Source organism: Ahaetulla prasina, chromosome 7 (genome assembly GCF_028640845.1).
Source record: "Ahaetulla prasina isolate Xishuangbanna chromosome 7, ASM2864084v1, whole genome shotgun sequence".
NCBI lineage: Eukaryota > Metazoa > Chordata > Lepidosauria > Squamata > Colubridae > Ahaetulla > Ahaetulla prasina.
The window spans coordinates 10462056-10480659 of NC_080545.1; the positions used below are offsets into that span (position 1 = coordinate 10462056).

The 18604-nt window shown below is 50.1% G+C and overlaps 1 protein-coding gene across 1 annotated transcript in view; it reads left to right on the top strand.

The window, feature by feature from the left end:
• TSPAN9 (tetraspanin 9) overlaps window positions 1-18604 on the top strand; it is a 160127-nt gene that overhangs the window by 29612 nt on the left and 111911 nt on the right. Inside the window, exon 2 of the mRNA XM_058189590.1 lies at window positions 4539-4611. The gene's annotated coding sequence lies outside the window, so the exon portion shown is untranslated. The remainder of the gene's footprint in view (window positions 1-4538; window positions 4612-18604) is intronic.

Below are 18604 nucleotides of genomic sequence, written 5' to 3' on the forward strand. Positions count from 1 at the left end.
GAATGCCTTGCCAAAAATCCAGCTATTTTATGTCCACTGCATTTCGTTGGTGCACTAATTTAGTCGCTTTGTCAAAGAATGAAATATGATTTTGTTCGGCATGATCTGTTTTTGAGAAACTCAGGTTGGCTTCCGTTAGCAACCATTAGTGGGAGAAGCTGCAGGAGGCCATTAAGGCCGAAAACGGAGCCTGGCCGGGCTGCGCTTAGCTCCCTCAGGCTCCATTTTTGACCATCACGGCCTCCTGCAATGGATTCCCCCAACCCTACCTGGGCCACCACAGATGCCCCTGACACGAGTAATGTTGAGCTGGCTGTGCCCCTCCCGGCCACGCCCGCTGGGCCCCCCAAGGTCAAGCACAACCCTGACGTGGCCCTCAATGAAATCAAGTTTGACACCCCTGGTCTAATCGGTAAAACCCAAAGTCAAAGTTTCATTCTTGTCCAGATCAAGCATGAAGTTCAGAAGCGGTTTCCATGTGGAAACGAAAGGACTTACGTTCTTTTCTTTAATCAAAGTGGTCTGTTTTGCCATTTTGGCCAACTCCATCAACTTCTGCAACCATTCCTCCCTAGTAGGAATCAAAGTGTCCTTCCATTTTTGTGCCTACAATAATCTTTCTGTGGTCAACATATATAATAATGAAGTTTCATCCCCCCCACCCCCAATTCTTTTTCTATTAAACCCAAGATAAAAAGTTCTGGTTTCATTTTTATCTCCATTTTCACGATGCTTCTTGAAGTCCTGACCTCCAGAGCCATGTGAGAAGTTTTTACATCCCAAAATACATTTTATTCTTTAGACTGCTTTCCATCTTCCCTTGAAACACGAACAGAATGGTCCCAGAAATCGGCGTCTCCGCTAGATAATTGTACAGTCAAGCTGAAACTAAATTAATCCAGCAAAAATTGCAAACGGTGGGCAGGGGCCGAAATCCTTTACCCAAACTTCCTCAAACCCACCAAATAAGTTATCCAGACCCAGTCCACATATCAAAGGAGAAGGTCTGCAAACGTAAGTAGAGTTAATGAAATTAGGTCTTCCAATGGAACTGCACATTCACAAGAACAAGCATACCTACACACAAATACACACACCTCTCAAGTGTCACCCTAGAACTGTGATGGCAACAAGTGGCACACGTAGCAATATTGGTCGGCATGTGAGCTCAACTGGCACACATGTGTGCGCCAGCCAGCTGATTTTCGGGCCTTCTGGGCCCACCAGAAGTAGGGAAACAGGTTGTTTCTTGCCTCCGGAGAGTCTCAGAGGGTGCTGGGGAAGGCCTGTTTTTCTCTCTCATAAGGCTCCAGAGCCTTTCTAGGAGTCTGGGGAGAGCGAAAACAACCTTCCCCACCTCCCCGGAGGCCCTCCAGAGGCCAGAAACTTCCGGTGGGCCCGGAAGGCCTGTTTTTTGCTCTCCCCAGCCTGCAGAGCCTTTCTAGGAGTCTGGGGCCCTACCCGAAGTTGGCAAATGGGCTTCTTCCAGCCTCTGGAGGGCCTCGGGGGTGGGGAAGGCCATTTTCGTCCTCCCCAGAGGCTCTGGATCCTGGTGAGAGAGAAAAATGGGCCTACTGGGCCATCGCGTGCCAGGAGGAGCAGGGAGGTTGTGCATGCATGTGCGGAGTGCATAGAATTATGGGTGTGGGCATGCGAACATGTGAGCCCTCCCCCTTGCTCCTGGCAGCAAGTAGACACTTCCACAGCCTGGAACAGCTCTACCTGTAAAAGTCTGCCACTCTGCCTCATTTCTCTGCAGCTGCCCTTAAAAAGCAAACTGTTTTGCTTTTAGGAATAAATTCATTTCCTTACAGCCGTCTGGATCTCATTTTTATTTATTCTTGCGCAGCCCCCGGCTCGAACCGGAACCCCAAATTATTCTCCTGATAGCCAGGGATGGACTTCTGCAAAATTGCAAAATTGAGTTTGTGCAGAAAAAAAGAGTAGAAAAAAATGGGACATGGTGGCTCAGGGGCTAGGATGTTGAGCTTGTTGATCGAAAGGTCGGCAACTCAGCGGTTCGAATCCCTAGTGCTGCCATGTAACGGGGTGAGCTCCTGTTATTTATCCCAGCTTCTGCCAACCTGGCAGTTTCGAAAGCACGTAAAAATGCAAGTAGAAAAAATAGGGACCACCTTTGGTGGGAAGGTAACAGTTCCGTGCGCCTTTGGCGTCGAGTCATGCCGGCCACATGACCACGGAGACGTCTTCGGACAGTGCTGGCTCTTCGGCTTTGAAAGGGAGATGAGCACCACCCCTAGAGTCGGCAACGACTAGCACTTATGTGCGAGGGGAACCTTTACTTTTACCTCAGAAAAATGACGAAGGCTATCCCCCCCCCCTCTTCGTCCCAAAGGTGCTTTTTCCAAAAGGCATCTGGACTTTCTTGATTTTTATTTTCCTTTGGAAATGCCTCATCCAGCTTCTCATCCAAGAAGCTTCCAAGATGAAACCCAAGAAAGTCCAGTTGTCCAGTCAATGCTGCCAAACTCAATTTTGCAAATTTTGCAAAAGTCCATTCCTGCCTGTCCAGAATTTGGGGGTCCGGCTCAAACTGGGGCTGCTCAAGAATCAATATAATGAGATCCAGACATTTGTGGGGGGGGGGAGGAAAGGCACTTTGAGGATAACTACAACCTGGATCAAGGGTCTGCAACCTTAAACACTCAAAGAGACATTTGGACCCGTTTCCCCCACAAAAAAAGAAAAAAACCACCGGGAGCCACAAAACATGGGTGAGCATGGCCAACTCCACATCACTCACTCCCACCCAGTCACATGACCCCCCCCCTAGCCACGCTTACCCATCCGATCAGTAGGGCAGAGAACCGGTTGTTAAAAAACACTGGAAACCACAAAACCCTTTTCTCTTCTCTCTGTATCTCTCTCTCTCTCTCTCTCTCTCTCTCTATCTCTCTCTCCCCCTCTATCAGACCCCCCTCTCTCTTTCTCTCTGTATCTATCTTTCTCGCTCCTCGTCTCCCTCTCTTCCCCCTTCTCTGTATCTCTCGAATTTCCAAAGCCAGGCAAGGAGTGACTGGGAGGGAAGGGCGAGGGGCAGGGCCAGCCAGTGATGGAACAGGGAGCTGCAGCACAGGGCCCAAAGAGCCGCATGCGGCTCTGGAGCCTTGGGTTGCTGACACCCGACCTGGATGATTGAGAATCTCCATAGATATATATCCTCCTCTTCCTTTTATTATATTCCCCTCCCCCCTTCTGGTTAATTTTGGGCTGAGTTTGGACAACATGCCAACCTAGTTTAAAACACTAGGCTGGGCTATCCGAGGTTCACGATGTTGTGGGAATGCAACTTTTAACTAGCAGGATGGACACAGAGGAAATCAGCCCACTTGGTTCCTGTGGCTTAACTTAGGGCACAGACACCACGTGACAGTCCTAGACTCAAGAGCTTGTCTGCGTGGTACTTAAGTTTTGTGTGTGGCCCAAGCCCCTGTCTCCCTTCCAAATGTATCTTCCAACTCTCTTAATGCATTATACATACATACTATTTAATAAATTTTGGAAATTAGGCAGTGGAAGAGGGTAGAGGTGGGAGAAATACCTAGACTGAAGAGTCAAGAAGCAGTTACAGATAGAGACAAAGAACCTAGAGAGGAAGGTGGGAGGCAAATTAAAAAAAAGCATAGCAACTAAAGTGTTGAAGTGGGCAAGAGACGATGGATAAATGATTTCTTTGTTGTTGTTCTGATTTGTCTGTCTTTCTTTCTTTCTTTCTTTCTTTCTTTCTTTCTTTCTTTCTTTCTTTCTTTCTTTCTTTCTTTCTTTCTTTCTCTCTCTCTCTCTCTCTCTCTCTCTCTCTCTCTCTCTCTTTTAGGTAGGTGACATTAGTAGAAGCCAGGTAGGCTAGAAAGAAAATGTTTTTCAATAAAAGGTGACATCGGGGTGAAATGCTACCAGTTCACAGCGGTTCGGGCAAACCAATAGTAATAAAAGCTATCGGTTCGGGTGAACCGGTATTTCCGATGATCAGCTGTGCCGCACAATTTATATTCCTTAGAAAGCAGGAAATCCTGCTTTCTAGCGAATCTAAATTGCACGGCGCAGCTGTTTCCCCCCACCCCGTGCAGTTCTCTTAACTTCTTAAATTTTCTTTTTTTTTTGCACGAAGCATGCGTTTGGCGTGTACCACGCATGTGCGGGCAGTGAAGACACGCTGTGGCAACCCACGGAGAATTTCACCACCTGGGTGATATGATTAAAAGTTAGAATAAGTGATAGAAAGAAGAGAAGGGGGAATGTTAGTGTAGACATAATAAAATAAAGTAACAATGGGAGAAAACATGGAACGATTGAACAATGACAGATTGCAATTTGTTATAATTGTGTATCATTCTTAGAAATATATGTTGATTGAATGTAATAACTATGATTAATTTTACTAGTTTTATTAGTATTAGAACGTATGTCACTGAGGTGCCACACTGTTTCGTGCATTGGTTTGATATGTTTGTAAAAAAAATAAAATAAAAAAACTTCTTTTTCAAAAAAACCTTTTGTGTGTGGCCTCTGTGTTGCAGGAGAAAGAGAGAAAAACTACAGCCCGTTGACAAACTCCATCCAGCTGGAGACCCAGAAGTAACGTTGCAGGAGGTATGTTCCCATTTTTGCTATTTTTAAGGGGTGGGTTTGTAGGTTTGGGTGCAGGAACAGTTGGGGGCTCTGACCCTTTTCCAGTTTGAGGGTGTTGTGTCTGCGCCCCCCGAGCTGGGCCTCCTGCCAGAAAGTGACTTGGAAAGTGAGGGGGAAGGGCTGTCAGGACTTACCTCGGGAGCACTGGCTTCCCTGGCTCAGCTCCAGGAGCCAGAGGCAGGCCAGGTGGAAGAGATAACGAGGCCTCCGTCCCCTGACTCTTTCCCCCTCAGGCCATGCCTCCAGATCCAGCTGATGGCAATCAGGCCTGGCTGGACCCTAGGTTTCGTAGGCAGGAGAGGCAGGAACAACAGAAGCAAGGGTGGGGCAGGCCTAGGAAGTGCTGAGTCATGGAGCCACACCCCACAGGATATAAAAGCAGCAAGGACTGCTATACCCCTTTGTGGCAAGCAAATCAACTGCTTAACTAGAGCTGAAGTACTGTTTGTTCCTGGTTGATTCATCAGCATCAAGAGAGATAACACTTGGCAGACACTCACTAGTTTGTTGCCAGAAGCTGATAGTTGCCGGCTAATTAAGTCATCGCTCGGATTGAGGCGAGGGGGACAGAACAGAGGGTGCATCTCTGCTGCACAGCATTGAACCCACCCCTGTTGGGTTCCCTTTTTAAAAATCACAAGAAAGGTTATCTAGAATGTGTTTTTCCAAAAAAGCACTGGACTCTCTTGGTTTCCAAAAAATGCTGGACTTTTAATGGGTTTTTTCTTTCTTTCTTGAAAATGTTTCACTTCTCATCCAAGGCGCTTCTTCCGTTCTGTCTTGAACGGTGGGGAATGGAAAGATTTATGCGGGCGATCCTCAACCCACAATTGAGCCCAAAATTTATGCTGCTGTTAAGGGAGGCCTTTGTGAAGTGAGTTTTGCCCCGTTTTACGACGTTCCTCTCCACATTTGTGAAGTGAATCACCGTAGTTGTTCGATTAGTAACCCCCGGTTGTTAAATGAATCTGCTTTCCCCACTGACTTTGCTTCTCGGAAGGTCGCCAGAGGGGATCCCGCGACCCCGTGACACTGCGACCATCGTAAATAGGAGTCAGTTGTCAAGCATCTGAATGTAAATTCACATGAGCAGAAGGATGCTGCAATGGTCCTAAGCAGAGGTGGGATTCAGCCGGTTCGCTCCGGTTTAGACGAACCGGTAGTGGCGATTGCAGGCATGCCCACACTCCCCAGCTCCATATCATGCTGTTTAGGCACATTTTCGATGCCGGGTACATGCGCAGAAGGCGCACGAGTGAGCAAAGTGCATGTGCTGAAGGCCAGGCACATGCACGGACAGCGTGCACGTGCGCGACGAACTGGTGGTACCACGAACCGGTGGTAAAGGCAAGTGAAACCCATCCCTGGTCTTAAAAACCGTAGTAAGTCGCTTTTTTCAGGGCCGTTGTAACTTCGAACAGTCACTAAACGGTTGTAAGTCAAGGACCGACCTGTATTCTTTGCCCTTGACACAAAGAAGGTTGCTTCTTCTGCTGGTCAGCTCAGGTGACTTTCTGCTTGGCTTCTCCAGCCAGCATTGTCTGTTGTGCCTCGCCCGCCCTCCTCTCCTCAGCCGGGCTCCTCCTATCTCCTGCTATCTGAGTCAGAGTCTGATAATGAAGAGGAACGGCCTGGCATGCCTCCAGCCTCCAGCCCCCAGCCCTGGCACCATGCCCAGACAGAATGTCAGGAATGAGCTAACAAACCTCCCTCCTACAGCGTGTGAGCACGAAGCCAGCCACATGCTAGAATTGCCGGCAGCAGATCAGGAGGACGGAAAGTCACAGAGGACGGATCCCCGCTTCCGGAGAATGGAGAGGCGACATCAGCAAAAGGAAGGGAGGGGCAGGCCTGGATAAGTGCTGAGTCATGGAGCCACACCCCATGGCCTATATAAAGGATCTGCTTTTTGGCATTCCTTGAGTCAAGCAAAGTCTCATCTGGTTTGCTGAAGTCACACCTTGGATTCCTGCCTGCCCTGAGAACTCTGACAGGACTTTGGCAAAGCTGCAGAGGCTTCGTGGCCACGCTTGATACAGACTTCCCAGACCCGGCCGTCAGAGGAGGAGTGGGACACGACATTGTCCTTCTCCTGCCTGGAGGGCACAAAGAGGGGAGAACATCCAGGGAATTCTTGCTCAGTGGTGGAGCTTTTAGGAGAAGCGCAGAGAGGGAAGTCTCTGTAGAGATTCTCAGTCCTCCAGGTCATGGTTGTCCCAAAGGTGCTTTTCCAGGAGGAAACTGGACTTTCTTGTTTTTTCTTCTTTTGAAGACGTTTCGCTTCTCATCCAAGAAGCTTCTTCAGCTCTGACAGGCTGGTGGGGAATGGAAGGGTTTATTATTCCTTGCAGGCAGCTGATCATTTACATCCTTTTAGAGGGTCGTTGAGGCCCCTTGGAGGTTTGTCTGTGTCCTCAGGGTCTCACCTGAGTTAGTGCTCCTGGTTCCTGTAGTCTGCAACTGTTTCTCTGGGAATCCATCCCTACTCCCATACCATTCCAAGGGTGTTCATCCCAAATTGTGTAGCTAAACGTCTGTAGCAGTGATGAAATCCAAATTTTTTTTTTACTACCAGTTCTGTGGGTGTGGCTTTGTGGGTGTGGTGTGGCTTGGTGGGTGTGGCTTGGTGGGCAGGGGAAGGATACTGCAAAATCTCCATTCCCGCCTCACTCTAGGGGAAGGATACTGCAAAATCCCCGCTCCCTCCCCACTCCTGGGGGAAGGATATTGCAAAATCTCCATTCCTACCCCACTCGGGGGCCAGCCAGAGGTGGTATTTGCTGGTTCTCTGAACTACTCAAAATTTCCGCTACCGGTTCTCCAGAACCTGACAGAACCTGCTGGATTTCACCCCTGATTTGTAGAGATTCTCAGCCATCCAGGTCATGGTTGTCCCAAAGGTGCTTTTTTTCAGGAGGCAACTGGACTTTCTTGCTTTTTTTTGCTTTGAAGATGTTTCACTTCTCACCCGAGAAGCTTCTTCAGCTCTGACAGGACGATAGGGAATGGAAGGGTTTATATTCCTTGCCGACAGCTGGTCATTTGCATCCTCCAGGATATCCTTCCTATATTCCTCAAGGAATGAATATAGGAATATAAATAAATAAAAGAATATAAATGGAGGGAATATAAATCCGTCCACTCCCCACCATCCAGTCAGAGCTGAAGAAGCTTCTTGGATGAGAAGCGAAACGTCTTCGAAAGAAGAAAGACCAGTTGCCTCCTGGAAAACAAAGCACCTTTGAGGCAGAGAGGGAAGGTTGAGGATGTTGCCGGACACAGGAAGGAGTTCGATGGGAATTGCAGAGAGTCTTTTAAAAAGGGCCTCCAGCCTCAGCTGCAATACTCAAGGGGTTATACAGCCCGGCTGTGGCTGCCAGTCTCTTCCCTCCTCCTCCTCCTCCATCGTCCTCTTCCCCTTGCAGGCAAACCGTTGAAAGACATCCACCTTCAAGGAAAGAAAGCATTGCTTACAATCCTTCCCAATTCAGCACCCCATCCCCCACCCCCACTGCCTTCTCTACCCTGGTCTGTCGAGGAGTTTGAACAGCTGGAAAGGAGGGTGTCAGAAGTGTGAATTTCCAAGAATGGGGAGGGGGGGGAAAGGAGGGTCAAAAAACTGTGCCAGCTCTGGACTATCTGTCTTGTCTGAGGAGATCGGCTGCCCTCCCCTCCCCCTCCTGCTCTGTCCGTGGCAGAATTTTTCATCCTCTTAACTGGCAGAACAGGATGTTGCACCCAGGCCAAGTTTCACGCTGGTTGTTTTTGTTTGTGTGTGTGTGTGTGTGTGTGTGTTTTGCCATCTTCTTTTTTGTGGGTTGTTGAATTAACAAGAGGGGGCTTCGTGCGCGTCTGGCGTTAAGTCTGAGGAAAACTATCCCTCTCCGATTCCTCGTTCATGGGGAACCGATTCCACACCGCATTTGTATGCAGAGCACTCTTTAAGTAACATCCAGATAATCTTTGCCCCACATTTCAGGGGACCAAAAGGAGCCAAACAGAAAAAAAGAAAGGGGAAAAAAAAGTGGGGGGGGGAAAGGAATATTAGTAGCTCAGGGTTGAAAGGAGAGCTCCTTGGTGCTCTCTGAGCTTGGTTGTTTTCTTGCAGATGTTTTATGACCCAGACTAAAATAGAATAGAGTAACAGAGCTGGAAGGGACCTTGGAGGTCTTCTAGTCCAACCCCCTGCTTAGGCAGGAAACCCTGCACCACTTCAGACAAATGGTTATCCAACCTCTTCTTAAAAACTTCCAGTGTTGGAGCATTCGCAACTTCTGGAGGCAAGTTGTTCCATGGATTAATTGCTCTCAATATCAGGAAATTTCTCCTTAGTTCCAGGTTGCTTCTCTCCTGGATTAGTTTCCACCCATTGCTTCTTGTTCTACCCTCAGATGCTTTGGAGAATATCTTGACTCCCTCTTCTTTGGGGCAGCCCCTGAGATATTGGATCACTATTTACTGAATCTGCACTACTATTAATCGTTTCATAGTTCCCATCACCAATCTCTTTCCACTTATGACTGTATGACTATAACTTGTTGCTGGCAATCCTTATGATTTATATTGATATATTGACCATCAATTGTGTTGTAAATGTTGTACCTTGATGAACGTATCTTTTCTTTTATGTACACTGAGAGCATATGCACCAAGACAAATTCCTTGTGTGTCCAATCACACTTGGCCAATAAATTCTATTCTATTCTATTCTATTCTATTCTATTCTATTCTATTCTATTCTATTCTATTCTATTCTATTCTATTCTATCACAGTTATCATGTCTCCCTGAGCCCTTCTTTTCATCAAACTAGACATACAACCAAGTTCCTGCAACTGTTCTTTATATGTTTTAGCCTCCAGTCCCCTAATCATCTTTGTTGCTCTTCTCTGCATTTTTTCTAGAGTCTCAGCATCTTTTTTACACCGTGGTGACCAAAACTGGATGCAGTATTCCAAGTGTGGCCTTACCAAGTCATTATAAAGTGGTATTAACACTTCACGTGATCTTGATTCTATCCCTCTGTTTATGCAGCCTAGAACTCGGTTGCTCAGTGCTGCACCCTGCTGGCTCACATTTAAATGGTTGTCCACTAGGACTCCAAGATCCCTAGGTAATAACAGCATCTGACTGGACAGCTGTTTGTCTGGAAGGCTATAGGATCTCCTGCTTGAGCAGGGGGTTGGACTAGAAGACCTCCAAGGTCCCTTCCAACTATATCTTTGGAGATTCTCAGTTATCCAGGCCATGGTTGTCTAAAAGGTGCTTTTTTCAAGAGGCAATGGGATTTTCTGGTTTTTCTTGGAAGACATTTCGCTTCTCATCTGAGAAGCTTCTTCAACTCTGACTGGATGCAGAAAATCCAGTTGCCTGTTGAAAAAGCACTTTTGGGATTTCCAACTTCGTTATTCTGTTAGTTTTGGTAACGAGGCATCTGCAAGAAAGCAGCCAAGCTCAGAAAGGACGGAAGGCTGAGTCAACCTTGAGCCTGGTGAGATTCGAACTGCCAAATTGCAGGCAGCCAGCAGTCAGCAGAAGTAGTCTGCAGTACTGCATTCTAACCACTGCGCCACCGTGGCTCAGCTAAGCTCTCTCTGCTCCAGTCTAGCCTTCTCATGGGTCAGAAATTGCTTCGAGTACCATAATCTCCCAATTTGTAGATTCATGGCCCGTTCTGATGAAGTCACAGAAATTCCCCATCGCTGGTAAAAGGAAATGGCAATCTAGAGTAGTTTTAGTTTGAAATCTTCAACCATTTCCCGTGGTTTAGAGCTGCGGGAAAAGATCTCTCAACTGTTGCAGATTGTGACATAGGGTGATAGTAGTTGATCTGTAGAGATTCCAGCATGAAACGTAATTCAGTAGGAAATACAGGTAAGTCCTCAACGTACGGCCTCAATCGAGCCCAAAATTTCTATTGCTAAATGAGACATTTGTTAAGTGAATTTAGCTCCACGTTACAACCTTTCTTGCCACATTTGTTCAGTGAAACTTCAGTCATTAAGTCAGTAACACGGTTGTTAAGTGAATCTGGCTTTCCCACTGACTTTGCTCGTCACGTGACTCCGGGACACTACGGCCATCATAGTTGGTTGCCAGGTGTCCGAATTTTGATCACATGGCCGTGGGGGATGCTGCAACGGTCGTGTCTGTGAAAAACCGTCATAAGTCACTTTTGTCGGTGCCATTGTAACATTGAACGGTGCCTTAAACGAACTGTTGTAAGTAGAGACCTACCTGCAGGGGTGGGCTGCCGGGGGTTCTCAGGGATTTGAGAGAACCTCTAGCTAAGATTCTGTGCAGTTCAGAGAACTCCCAAAACCCACTCCTGGCTGGCCCCGCCCACTCTGCCCTGCTCCTCCCAGGAGTCCCCATGTGGCCTGTTTTGGATGCAGGTAAGTGCAGGGCGCACACGGAGGCTCAGGAAGAGCGAAAAACGGGCCTATCGGAAGTTCGGGAAGGCCAGAAACGGGCCCATTTCTGTCCTCCAGAGAGCCTTCGGGGCCTGGGGAGGCCGTTTTCCCACCCGGAGGCTCGAAGAAAGCTTCCAGACCCCAGGGAGGGCAAAAACGCTCCCCCGCCATGGTGCAGGAGGCCGAGTAGGCCACGCCCACCATGGCCACGCCCACCCAGCAACCGGGCAGAGAACCCCTTTGCTAATATTTTTGAAGCCCACCCCTGACGACCTGAATGTTAATTTTTTTCCTTTTTAACTATTGCTGGGAGAAATAAGCAGTGGATGTGTGCACTCTCCTTCTCCGTGGAGCTGTGAGGCTGATGTGAACTTGTGAGGCTCCAAAATGAGCATGTAGTCCTTTTTTAACGCATTATACCAGGAAGCCCCAAAATTTTCACGGAGCTTGCGTTGAGTTCTACTGTCCCCTCCATTTCCTGGTACAATCGACCATTCTGTTCATTTCTTTCCGGACTGAAGCAGGAGGCGCGTTTCGGATTTCTTTGCTTATCGTATTCCTTTTTTATTATCCGGGCTAAAGTGTCCCTCTCCATGAAAATATACGCCCAGTTTACAACTTTGGAGTCAAGGCCTTTTTCCCACGGTTTTCCTCCTTTGCCTGCCACGAGAGCTTCAATCCTTCAGTGGTGGAATTCCGTTGAACCGTGTTTTGAATGGATTGTGCGAGAACTCGCTCTTAGATTAACAAGGCTGATATCGGCCCTGCGTTTCACATTTCTGCCTTGGGTGTTTTCCTTTTCCGAGTGAAGAATTTGGCATTTCTTTCTGCTAAAACTCCTTCTGTTAATTTTGGGCCGTTTCTCTAAGCCAGGGGTGTCAAATTCGATTGCATTGAGGGCCGCATCAGGGTTGTGCTTGACCTCGGAGGGCCGGGTCTATGGTGGGTGTGGCCATGGTCGGCGTGGCCACCTCAGGGGAGGGGCATCTGTGGTGGCCAAGTGCTAAGGCAGGATTTCTCTGACCCCTCTCTCATTATATTTTTTTTTAATTATTTTTTTATTGCTTTTTTCTAACAAACAAAAAAGAAAATACATTATTGCACCCTTGTGCTATACATAAAAAAAGGAAGATTTGGGTCTTCGGATATGTCCTCATGATTGCCAAAATCCACGTTCTCGAGGTACAGGTACCGAAGCGTCCAATTTTCCAAGCGCATAGTCCACGAATGGTTTCCAAGTCTTCCAGAAAATATCTTCTTTATACACACCATTTCTAATATTAATATCACATGTCATTTTATCATTTAAGGCTAATTTCCACATTTTAGAATTCCACTCTTCTATTCTAAAAATCACATCTAATTTCCAATATCTAGCTATTATAATTCTACCTATTATAATCATAATTCTAATCAATTCTTTTTCATATTTTGTTAATTCTATTTCCTTAATTATCAACAATAATATAGTTTCCACTCTCAATATTATTACTTTCCCCATCATTTCAAATATCATTTTCTCCAATTGTTGCCAAAACTTTTTAACCTTATCACATTTATACCACATATGTTCATAAGTCCCCAATTCCATCTCACATCTCCAACATTTTTTACTAATTTTTTTATCCATTTGTGACAATCCCTCTCTCATTATAATCTCCTTCCTTCCTTCCTTCCTTCCTTCCTTCCTTCCTTCCTTCCTTCCTTCCTTCCTTCCTTCCTTCCTTCCTTCTTTCCTTCCTTCCGTTTCCTTCTTTTTCGTTCCCTCTTCAGTCTCCTTTCTCTTTCCGTCCCTTCTTTCCTTTTTTTCCCTTCCTTGCTCTCTTCCCATCTTCCCATCTTTTTCTTTATCTTTCCCTTTCTCCTTTTCCTGTCCCTTCTTGGATGCTCAAATGCAAAAGGGGAAACGTTTCTCCTTTTGTGTTTGTTTTGAGTTTGTTTTCCTATCCCTCTAGTCTGTCAGCAAAAACGGAGCTCCGGGGTGGGCGGGGGTGGTAGTAAAAAATTCAAATTTTTTACTACCAGTTCTATGGGTGTGGCATGGCTTGGTGGGCATGGCAGGGGAAGGATACTGCAAAATCTCCCTTCCCTCCCCAATCCAGGGGAAGGTTACTGCAAAATCCCCATTTCCTCCCGATCAGCTGGGACTCAGGAGGCAAAGAATAGATGGGGGCGGGGCCAATCAGAATTTTTACTACCGATTCTCCGAACTACTCAAAACTTCCGCTAACCGTTCTCCAGAACTGGTCAGAACCTGCTGAAACCCATCTCTGAGATATGTATGTATGTATGTACGTATGTTTTCTGAGGTTTTCGCGGGTGTTTGTTTGTAGGTCTTTGGTTATTCGGGTTTTCTCCTGTGTAAAATTGGAAGTGTCTTGGCGATGTTTCGACAAAGTCTCATTCATCATCTTCAGTCTGGCGTTATCAGCTTTGTGCTTCTAGGAGCAATGTGTGATCGCAGCTGTTTCTTCCTTTTAACTTTAACAATTAAAAGGGAGAAACAGCTACATCACATACTGCTCTAAACTGAAGCTTCTGTTTCCTTCCCCAATACTCCCAGCAAAGAGTCCGTCAGAGGCCTTCCTTTTTTTTCCTTTTATTTACATAGATACATGTCCTGGCCACGTCTACCCACGGGCCTGCCAAGTTTCTGGAGATAACGAGGAAATTATAGATAAGGCCAGAATTACTCACGAATATATTCTTCCCTCCATGAATTAGCTTGCGCCAAATTCATTGTTTTGTCCGAGACAAAAAACCAGGAAGTCCCGCCTCCTATTTATAGTCTCTGCAGATGTCACTGCATGACAATTATGACTTGGCTTTGTCCCAACTCTTCCGCTGCTGCGCGCCGATCAAGCCTTCGTAACCTTGCGTCCCTCCAAAACTGTTCTTGGGCGTTGCCAAATCAGAAGAAGGCCCGGGAGAATCAGGCCTTGCGGCCTCCTCCTCCCTTTGAGTGGGTGCCAGGGAGGAGAGGGCTCAAGAGAAGCAGGGCTTGCCAGGTCTTCTCCTCATTTTCTGAATCATCCGAGTCCAGGAGTCTGGGTCCAGGAACCTGGGTCACAACACTATCCTCACCGCAGGGCCCTTCCCCGGGCTGACGATCGGGATGCGGTCGGGCTGGGTTCTGCCCATGGAAGGCCTGCACCAGGTCAGGGGCATGAACGTCGGAGGCATCTACCCAGGAGAAATCAGTCCCGTATCCCTTCCACGCGATCAAATATTGGAAACGACCCTTTAGCCAGCGAGAGTCTCGTACGCTGTGGACTTCGTATTCCTCCGATCCGTCCTCGGCGACAGTGACGGGTGCTGTTGGGCACCGAAGGGGACTCGGTGTGGCCTCAGGAACCAGAAGGGACCGGTGAAAAACGGGGTGGATCCGCATGGATCGTGGCAGGGTCAGTCGGTAGGCTACCGGGTTGATGACTGCCTCGACAGGGAACGGGCCGATGAATCGGTGGTCCAACTTCTTTACCGGGCGGTCGGACGGGAGGTGTTTGGTGGAGAGCCACACCCGGTCTCCAACTGCCAGCGGGGGCGTTGCCCGTCGGGAGCGGTCGGCGGACCGTTTGTAATCCTCCTTTGCCCGATTCAGCTGCTGACGTACCAACTGTTGGACCGCATGCAATTCCGTCAGGAAGGTCTGCGTTTCGGGAACAGGAGAGTCCGGTGGTGCCAGAGGGAAGAGCCGCGGATGGTACCCCACATTGGCAAAGAACGGGGTCATCTGAGTAGAGGTGTGCTGAGAGTTGTTAAAAGCAAACTCCGCCAGGGACAGGTAGTCGGCCCAGTTGTCCTGTTGCTGGTTGATGAAGCAACGGAGATACTGTTCCAGTATACCGATGACCTTCTCTGTACCCCCGTCGGTCTCCGGATGGTGCGATGACGACAGACATACCTGCACCTCCAACGCGGCCATCAGGCTCTTCCAGAAGCGGGCTGTGAACTGAACTCCGCGGTCCGAAACCACCCTGTCCGGTAGACCATGGAGGCGGAAGATGTGCTGCAGAAAGAGACGGGCCGTTTTTGCGGCTGTGGGCAGTCCGCGGCATGGGATGAAGTGTGCCATCTTGGTGAGCATGTCCACCACCACCAGCACCGTGGTGAACCCAGAGGACGGCGGCAGGTCTGTCAGGAAATCCATAGAGATCGCCCCCCAGGGTCTGTCGGGTGTCGGCAAGGGCTGGAGGAGCCCGGGAGGGGCCCCCGTGGCGGTCTTGGCTTGCCGGCACGGTACGCAGGATGTCACGTAGGCATGTATATCATGCCGCACTCGGGGCCACCAAAAGGTCCGTGTCACCAGGTGGAGGGTCTTGAAGAACCCAAAATGTCCTGCTGCAGGGTTGTCGTGGCACTGGGTCATGACGAGGGCTCGGAGTGGTCCTGTGGGCACATATAATCGCCCCCGAAACTTGAGTAAGTCCTCCTCCAAGGTCCAAGGAGACATGGGGCCCACCTCCGCTCTCCTTTGCTGCGGCCAGGCGTCCTGGCGCTGCGCCTCTCGCACCTGGGCCCGCAAGTCCACTGGCCCCCGTGCTGCGGCCAAGGCTTCTGCCGGCAGCACTGTCCGTGGAGGAAGGGGGCCCTTGGCGCAGAGGTACTCTGGCTTGCGGGACAGGGCATCCGCCCTCCGGTTGTGACCGCTGGGAATGTAGGTCACGCGGAAGTTGAACCGGGCAAAAAACAACGACCACCGGATCTGCCGCTGGTTCAACTTCCGAGCTGTGGTGAGGTGCTCGAGATTCCGATGGTCCGCTCGACCTCCACCTGATGTCGGGCCCTCCAGATGGTGTCGCCAAGCCTCGAATGCAGCCTTGATAGCCAGCAACTCTTTTCCCAGATAGTGTAGTTGCGCTCGGAAGGTTGAGTTTCCGGGAGTAGTAAGCGCAGGAAAAGTGTGCCACCATTCGTCGGAGCCTGTAGCAGCACCGCTCCCAGAGCCACATTGGACGCGTCCGTTTCCACCACAAAAGGCCGGAGCGGGTCGGGATGCCTCAGGACGGGTTCCGTGGCGAAGGCTTTCTTGAGGGCTGTGAATGCTTCTTGCTGCGGGGGACCCCACCGGAATGCAACCTTCTTCCTGAGGAGCTGGGTAAGTGGAGCTGTCAGTGTGGCGAAGCCCGGGATGAAGGTCCGGTAGTAGTTGGCGAAGCCCAGTAGGCGCTGAACATCCTTCACCCGACGAGGGGCTTCCCAGCTACACAAAGCTTCTACTTTACATGGGTCCATGGCTATGCCCTCGGGCGAGATGATATGCCCGAGGAATTCTATGGAAGTCCGGAAGAAGACGCATTTCTCCAGTTTCGCATTGAGTTGTTGCTCCATAGCGTTGCAGAACCAGACTGACGTGTCGAAGGTGGCTTTCCCTGGACCGGGAGTAAATCAGGATGTCGTCGAGGTAGATAACCACGAACCGATCCAACATGTCTCGGAACACGTCGTTCATGAAGTGCTGAAAAACGGCGGGAGCATTGGTCAACCCAAATGGCATGACAGTGTATTCGTAGTGTCCGTATCGGGTGCCGAATGCCGTCTTCCATTCGTCTCCTTCTCGTATCCGCACCAGGTTGTAGGCCCCCCGGAGATCGAGCTTGGTGAAGATCGTGGCCTCCCGCAACCTTTCCAGTAGCTCCGGGATGAGCGGCAGGGGGTAGCGATTCCGCACCGTAATGGCGTTTAGCCGGCGGTAATCACAGCATAGGCGCAAGTCCCCTGTCTTCTTCTTCACAAAGAGGACCGGGGCCGAGAGAGGGGACTTTGAAGGCCGGATGAACCCTCGGGCCAGGTTTTTGTCCAGGAAGTCCCTGAGGGCGGCCAACTCGGGCTCCGACATGGAATACAGGCGTCCCACAGGCAGTGGTGCGTTGGGCAGAAGGTCCACGGGGCAATCGTAGGGCCGATGCGGGGGTAGTCGGTCCGCCTCCTTCTCGCTGAACACGTCGGCGAAGTCCGTCAGCTCAGGAGGCAAGGTGATGGCAGCGGTGGGGACGTTCTGGCCGGCACAGGTGTGGCGGATGTGATCGACGCACTGCAGACTCGGGAAAGAGATGGCGTTCCGCGACCAGGCCACCTGAGGATCGTGGGTCCGGAGCCAGGCCAACCCAAGGACCAAGGGAAAATGAAGGTCCGCCGTGACATAAAACTGGATCGCCTCCTCATGGTCCCCAATAGCCAGGCGCAAAGGCTGGGTGGCGAATTTAATGGGGCCGGACACCAGTTCTCGTCCATCAATTGTCTCTACCCGCATCGGAGGGTCCACCGGAACCACGGGGACCGCAAACTGGGTCACAAAGGCCTGGTCCATAAAGTTTGTTGTGGCCCCTGAGTCCACCAGCGCATGCGCCTGGAGCCCGTCCGACTGGTTCCCCAACCATATCCGTGTGTCCAGAATCAGATGCCGAGGGGCCCAGAGTCTACTTCCATAGCGTCCAGTGGGGCTTAGTACGTGCCCGACCTAGGGTTTCCCAGGTCGGGCCTGCTCCGCTTCGATTGGTCACGCTGTGATTCGGGACGGCGTGCGTGCCCCACTTCGCTTTCTGGGGCAAGAAGCGGTAGTGGCGGGCTCCCCACAGTACAGGCACAATCCCCCTTGGCGCCTCCGGTTCCGCTCCTGGGCTTATAGGCGAGGTCTGGCCGCTCCCAACTCCATGGGCTCTTCCGCAGCGGTTACAAAACGTGGGGCGACCCTGGGTGCTGGTGGTGCAGGAAGTGGGGTGCAGATGTCGACGGAGGGTCCCGGGGTGCGACGGGACGGTCGCCGTTGCAGACGGGCATCGAGGCGGAGACAAAGGGCACCAAGTTGTCGAGGGTCCGCGCGCCCACGCGGGCCAGCTCGTCTTGCAATTCCTCTGAGAGTCCCTCCTGGAACGCGGCCCACCAGCGCTGCATCATTCCAGTCAGAGTCCTGGCACAAAAGACGAAATTCGCGATGTACTCCTGCAGGGGCGTTTCCCTTGACGGAGTTCCTTAAGGCGCCTGGTTGCCGCCAGCATTCGAACGGGTCCTCATACATGGTGCGAGGTGCTGCCAAAACGCTGTTGGTCCGCCAGCAGGGGCTGTCCTGGAGCAAGAGGGCGTGGCCCATCGAGCAGCCGAGCCGGAAAGAAGGTTAATCACGAAGGCCACCTTAGCCCGGTCGCCTGGGAAATCCTCTGGCCTCATAGCCATGTAGAGCTGGCACTGTCCCAAGAAGGTCGGGAACATCTCAGGCTGCCCAGAAAACTTATCCGCACGGTTATCGGGCACTGCGGCGAGGAGGAGGAGTGGGAGGATGGGGGCTGCAGGCACATTCCTGGCAGCAAGTTGGCCTGCCAAGTGAGCCACTTGCTGCTGGAGCTGTTGATTAGCTGCGTGTAGCTGCTCTAACTGCTGCTGTACCTGCTGCTGATCCATCTTTGGTGGAAGATGTTTTAGTCAGGTCTCGGACAAAATGTTCTGTTTCCCTTCCCCCAATACTCCCAGCAAAGAGTCCGTCAGAGGCCTTCCTTTTTTTTTCCTTTTATTTACATAGATACATGTCCTGGCCACGTCTACCCA